This window comes from Sitophilus oryzae, unplaced genomic scaffold (genome assembly GCF_002938485.1).
Source record: "Sitophilus oryzae breed Bouriz unplaced genomic scaffold, Soryzae_2.0 scaffold_864_pilon_pilon, whole genome shotgun sequence".
Classification (NCBI taxonomy): domain Eukaryota; kingdom Metazoa; phylum Arthropoda; class Insecta; order Coleoptera; family Curculionidae; genus Sitophilus; species Sitophilus oryzae.
The window spans coordinates 1909299-1916305 of record NW_022147488.1 but is presented as its reverse complement, the minus strand read 5'-3'; the positions used below and the strand labels follow the sequence as shown (position 1 = coordinate 1916305).

General features: G+C 30.5%; 1 long non-coding RNA gene across 1 annotated transcript; it reads left to right on the top strand.

The window, feature by feature from the left end:
* The first annotated feature begins 206 nt into the window (after positions 1-206).
* LOC115890422 lies at positions 207-3264 on the top strand. Its single transcript, XR_004051635.1, has 3 exons — positions 207-393; positions 695-983; positions 1541-3264. It is a non-coding gene; the product is annotated as an uncharacterized LOC115890422 (long non-coding RNA).
* Positions 3265-7007: the final 3743 nt, after the last annotated feature.

The window sequence follows — 7007 nt, the reverse complement described above, 5'->3', positions numbered from 1 at the left end:
TTTTCAAAATTTCGACATTTATAATTTTATTTAGTACTTATTAAGATTCAGTCAAGATTACAAGAAAAATAAACTTGAAATATTTGTAAATTTCGTCATTTTTCATCAGCCGTTAGGATTAATTTTTAATCTGACAACGCCGCTCTGTTGTTATAGTATTTTCTATAGTAGGGGAATTGGACGCGGTCAACAGTGTCAATACTGTCGATAAACAGCTGATTGGCATGATCAGCTGTTTGCCGTGCTTTTATTTTTCCATATTTCTTAACTATTAATAAACTATTAATGTATAATTGTTTCATTTTATATAAAAGACCAAAATTAGCATTTAAAATGGGTCTACACTGGCAAAATGTGTGAGAATAAAAGAATTTAAACATCGTCATTTCAAAAGTAAGTACTGTTCTGTGGTAATACAACATCTCGTTTTATTTACCTAAAATATTTACCATATTTGTTAAAATTTGTTTATTTGTTTTATAATATAATTTTGTGAATATAATATATTATGTATATTATAAGAAGTAATGTTTATATTTTTGTTACAATATTGTCCGATTTAAAATCGTATATTTGTATTTAATTATGAATACAAATAATTTGTATGTTTACATAAATTATAATTGGTATGTTTACATTTGTAAAATAATGCCTATTTACGTTTTCTATTACTAAGATAAATATTTTATTTCAGATTTCTAAAAGATAGTGAGAGAAAAATTAAATGGTTTTCTCTGTTAGGATTTATTCATAGCATAATATTAAAAAGTCGAGCAAAAGAGAACTCAAGAACAGCTGATTTTTTTATAAGGAATTGAAGAAAATATTTAAAATCTGATGATTTTCACAGCCATTTATGTCGCGATTTGTGGTCTTTCAGTTGTTTCAACATCACCTAGGAAATTAACATTAAGATATCAGGATCCTGCATATAACGAGATAAGAACTATGATCTTGTTAGGATACCTATTCCGTCACAATATGTAAGTACATATATATTTACAGTTTAATTTTTTAATATAAAATATTACTATATACTAATATGTATACACAGATTCAAAGTGTACAGGGTGGTGCCTTTCATACGATATGAAGGTTTCAAGGATTTTTGTTGATGGAAGTTTGTATTGAAAGAACAAATGGAGGGTTTAGAAATCAATCAAGTCATACAAATTCACTTTCATTTTCCTTGGAGCCTTCGCGTCCTATGAGAGGTGTTACCCTATATGTATATAGATTTGTATATATATATATATATATATATATATATATATATATATATATATATATATATATATATATATATATAATATATATTATATTAATATTATTTTACTAAAATTACACTATAGTTGTATAAGATCTCACCATCGAAAAAAAAAACAGCGTTAGGGTGGGCTTTGAAAGCAAGATTTATGTAATTTTATAAAATGTAAATTTATGTGGTGAATGTCATTGATCGTCAATTTTATTTTGCTCACAATGTATACTCAATGTAGATATTTATATTCACCAACTTCATGTTTATATTTTGTTTTAGGAAGTGAAGATATTCATGGTGTGGAAGTCGTTACTTTAATTACATAGTGCATATGAAATTGGTCCTTTACATCATGTTTAAAATTGACGTAATGCTACTATGCAAAATAGTGAGAGATGTGAACCCTAGGCAGAGCTACAGAATTACTTTTGTTGAGAGACAAATTATGATAGTGATTAGAATCGCATATTCTAGACTTTTACTTAAAAAATGATTTGTTCGGAATGAACTTTTATAGTGTGGAGGAATACCTGCAAATTATAATATGAGGCCTACGTATATGATAATTTTATTATGATCTGTTGTGTTTGTTTTTTTATATTTTGTATTATATATTTGTGTTAGCTTTAAGAATTTATTGACTATTCCTATACAATTGTACATTGTTTTATGGAAATAAATAAATGATTGATTGATTGAATAAGTTAGGAAACCATACGATCGAGAAAAAAACGGCTTCAAAGGCGACTGGGGAATGAAAATATGATAATTTCAGTGAGGTCAAGCCCTAGAAGTCATTTTCTTGGCTCGTACTATTTTTTAAAGGCGCTCTAAGGTTGTAATTTATTTTTACATTAAGTAAATATGATTTTTAAATGGTGTAGTTTAAGATTGACCTCGCTAAATTATCAATCGTCATTCCTCAGCCGCCTTTGACGCCGTTTTTTTTAGACTATTTGCTATAACTATGTTATCTGTTATGCAAATACATATGTCAACAAGTAAAAAGCCAATGAGAAATTAGTTTCTGCTTGGATCCTTACAGTGGCATTTAACAAAATATATATTTTTTCAGGTTACAATATTTTATTTAATATGAACCTGTAAATGTAAGAATATTATACATATATTATATTTTTTACTCAGTCCCTAAATATATTATTAAAATACAACACTTGTGTTTTTTATTAATATCGTGTTATGATTAATACCTAATTAATGTAAAATTATATGGTATGTAAATATCCTTACACTGAGAATTCGTTTGGTCAAAATATTACTCTCTTACTAATATGAATTTGAAAACTACAGAACATTGTTTTTTTTTAGTTTTTGTGCTAATATTTCCACTTAAAATTACCGAATATATTTATGGTATAGGTAGGAAAAGATGAATTTTGTGCTTTTTAATTATACATTATATTAATTATATTATTATTGTAAATAATATCTACTGATATTTAATATAAAAAATAGTTATTCACATGCATCTATTTTTCTTTTGTAATTAATACTATCTAAATAACAAGACATCTTATATAATAGATCCATTAACATTTTAGTTTATCAATTATCAATCACTATACGATATACAATACGTATAATATCTTTTAATTATATCTAACTTTTAATTATTGAATATTTAATAAACAAATTTTTTATAGTGTTTGTTAAATATTTTATAGCATATACTATTATGTATTTATAATAATTTATTAGTTTTATTGCATGAACATATTTTTAAAATTTATTATTAAAAAATATTTTATCTTTGCCTCTAACCACCTACTTCTATATCTCTGGCTTTTACTTTACTATCATCAATGAATCTCAAGGTTAAATTCTGTTTTGATGCTCTTCCGCTGTAAACTCCCCTACCACTTTCCTCTTTACCCCGCTGTCCATAAACTATGGTAGTGGGGGCACTCACCGATAAAACGATGTAGGCACCTCGATTTTGTGAATTTATGAATGACTTGCTCTATCTATTTTTATTCTTAATCTAAGGTGACAACGGCCCGGCCAGTCCGGGGCACCTGGAGACCCACCTAGGCGCCGCATCCCGTGTAGGCGACGGCCGCAACATCCACCAGCACTTAAGTGGACAACGATCATTCTTCTGCAATTTGCCCGCTTATCTCGGCGTAGTATCGGACCGTGGGCCATAAAATTTGTAAAGTGCTTTGTCATTCTTCGATCGGTCGGTGTGAAATAATTTGCTGGACGGGTAACGTAAAAGTCTTATCGTTAAAAACGTTTTATCGTTTTTAAGAGGACTTTAGATAAGTGTCATGGTTCCAAAATATCAATTTAATTATATATCCGATATACATAATTTTCAAAAATTTATTATTTGGTTTGGTTTGGTTGTAATAAATAATACTTCAATTATATATTACAATTTTAGAACCATCAAATAGGTATGGCAGGTTGTCCAGAAAAAAATATTTAATTTAATAAATAGAAATTATGGAATATACAGGGTGGTGCAAACTGTGTTCCGGAAACTTCGACAGCATATTCTGCAGGTAAAAATAAGTAGAAAAGACATAATATATTTATATGTCTTAAAATGCTTAGATACGGAGATACAGGGTATTGAAGTTTTATTTTTATTTCAATTTTTTTAAAATAATTTCTGAAGTAACGTCAATATTTGGATAAAAATTTGTGTTTGGAAGTTTTTTGACATGATAAATTTGATTTTGATGTCAATATGACTCCTTCTTGTTGAGAGCGCCACCTACATATTATTTAACTGGTTTGAAGAATAATAACTTTTCGTTCCTACTTGTATAAAACTATTAAGTAAAAAAATATAGATTTATGACGTTTTTTATGCCATCATTGGCATAAATTAAACATGTTGACTAAATAGTTATTAGACTGAAATCATAAATTTTAAATTTTTTTTTACCACAAGTTCAACCGAAACTGTTTTATCATCATTTTTTCGAAGAAAAATATATGATTAATTTTTAATAAAATAAAAAGTTCCCAAATTTATCATTTTAGTCAAATAACTATCTACCTACTCAACATGATTATTTTTTGTCAAAATTGACATGTATTGACTGTTTCCATGCTAAATATCTTGAGAACAGTTACTCGTAGCGATTTTTACCAAGAGACATTTTTTATGTAGAAAATCATGCAAATGTATATCAGGCCTTTGACACTCAATACTAATTTTATGGAACTACAAATTTAGTTTCTTCCGCATCGCCAGACAGCGCAAAAGACATTAAAGTACAGGTTTCTAATTTATATATGAAAATAACATGACAGCCTCTATATTTACTACCATCTATGGTCTAGTTTTGGCCTAGTTGTCAAAATGTTGGTGATCCGTCAAGTTATTTTTAAATAATTTTTAAATAATTATGAATTCAGATATTCTTGATTTGCGGAAAGTTCGGTGATTTGTGTTTATAGATTGTGTTTTTATTAGTTTGCGCATTTTGATATTTACAGTTGATCATCATTTTCGTGTTAGATATTAAAACTTTTTTATTAAAGACATTTTAGACATAATATAGAGACATTTTAGACATAATAGACAATTAATAACGGAACTCTAAAATTATGTTATGCCAAAACTCTCCATTAGTTTCTTCCGAATCACCAGGTGGCTCTAAATGACGGGCTTATTTGTTTTATATCAGTGTCCAGTCTATCTCTAGTACGTGACATTAGTCTATGATGTATATTTTTTGACTCAGTAGTATTATACAGTATATATAGGTACGGACGAAAAGTTATAATTCCTCAAACCCGCGGTTAAAAAATATCGAGGTGGCGCCCTCTACAAGTAGGAGTCATATTGTCATCAAAATCAAATTTCTCACGTCAAAAAATTCCAAGACAGCAATTTTCATCCAAATATTGACGTTATTGCAGAAATCATTTAGAAAAAATCAAAATAAAAATGAAACTTCTACACCCTGTATCTCCGAAACTAAGCATTTTAGGACATACATTTATACGAACCTTTTTACCCATTTTTATCTGCAGAATATGCTGCCAAAGTTTCCGGAATACAGTTCGGACCACCCTGTATATTGGAAATATATAAAGCTATTCTGTCTCCAATGTTGTTTAACTTATATGTGGAAAGAGCATTCACTGAGTCAATCTCCGACAGTTCCATTGGTTTAAAAATAAATGACATTCCAATTAATAATATCCGATATGCGGATGACACAGTGATATTGGCAGACAATGCAAATGATCTCCAAATCCTTCTAAATAAGGTGGAAGCCAAAGACTTGGTTTAAACATTAATACTAAGAAAGAAAAGCTAAATTTATGGCTGTTAGAAACAACATTCCGAACACCAGAATTTACTTATATGGAGAGGTTATCAAGCAGGTCACACAATTTAAACATTTGGGATGCATGGTTAACCAAACGTGGGAACCAGATCAGGAGATCAAATGCCCGGATCGGACAAGCAAGATCACCTTTTCTGAAACTTCAAAGGTTTCTCACAGATAGAAACTTGAACTTCAACCTTAGATATAAAATGGTGAAGTGCTATGTCTGGTCCGTTTTGTTATATGGTGTGGAAGCATGGACCCTGAAGGTAGCAACAATAAACCGAATTGAAGCCTCCGAAATGTGGACCCTACGACGAATGCTAATAGTGCCCTGGGTCGACCGAGTGAGGAATGAAGACATTCTCAGAAGAGCTGGTCTAGAGCAACGTGAACTCTTCGAAATCATCAAGAAGAGGAAATTAACCTATTTTGGACACATACTACATAGAGAACGTTTATCACTTTCAGCGTCTGATTCTCCAGGGTAAAATCGAGGGGGGCAAAAGGGGAATAGGTCGAAGGAAGCTATCCTGGCTGAGAAATATTAGTCAATGGACAGGCATACAGGACTTCCAAGCACTCACAGACTCCAAGTCGCTGCAATTAATAGAACCTTGATGATGAGGAAGAAAAAAATGAACGCCTACGCAGGAATCTTCACGGCACCTTAAGAAGAAGAAGATAAATATCATGATATCATCATAATTCCAATTATGGTGTAGCCTCCATCCGTATTTAGATAATTTCTTTGTATTTAGACCCGTTGTTGTTGGATATGCGGGCCCAAGTTATCCCTGCTAATTTCCTAATATCATGGTCTCATCTCAGGTTTGTCCCTTCTATAGGTCTCTTAATTCCGCGTGGGTGTCATGTTGTAATTTTTGTGGTCTATCTGTTTTTGGTTCTTCTCGCCAGGTGTCCTGCTTGTTGTCACTTGAGGGATTTGATTCTGCGGATGATATCTATTACTTGGGTCTTTTGTCGTATCCACTGTATTCTTTTACAGCCTTTCTTGGTTATTCCCAACATATTTTTTCCATTGGGTGTTGTACGTTCTGCGACCTGCAGTTTCCTTATAATATCTGTTTTAAGTGTCCAGGTTTTGCATGCATAGGTCATGACCGGTAGTACACATTGGTCGAAAGTTTTCTTCTTGAGATTCTAGATTTGAATATGATTCAGTTTCTTCTATAAGTACTCAATGCTAACTTAATTCATCTGTTGATTTCTGGTAGTAGAGATCCCGAGCTGTGTATTAGTTGTCTCAAATATATATTTATTCTTCTATTATTTCCAGTGTTGGTTTATTTATTAGAATACCTTTTCTGTCTACTAGTTCGTTCTACATTACTTATTTTTTGCTAAATTCATTTTCAGACCCACTTTATTGCTGGCTGTATTTAGTTTGTTAATTTGTGCTTTTAGTT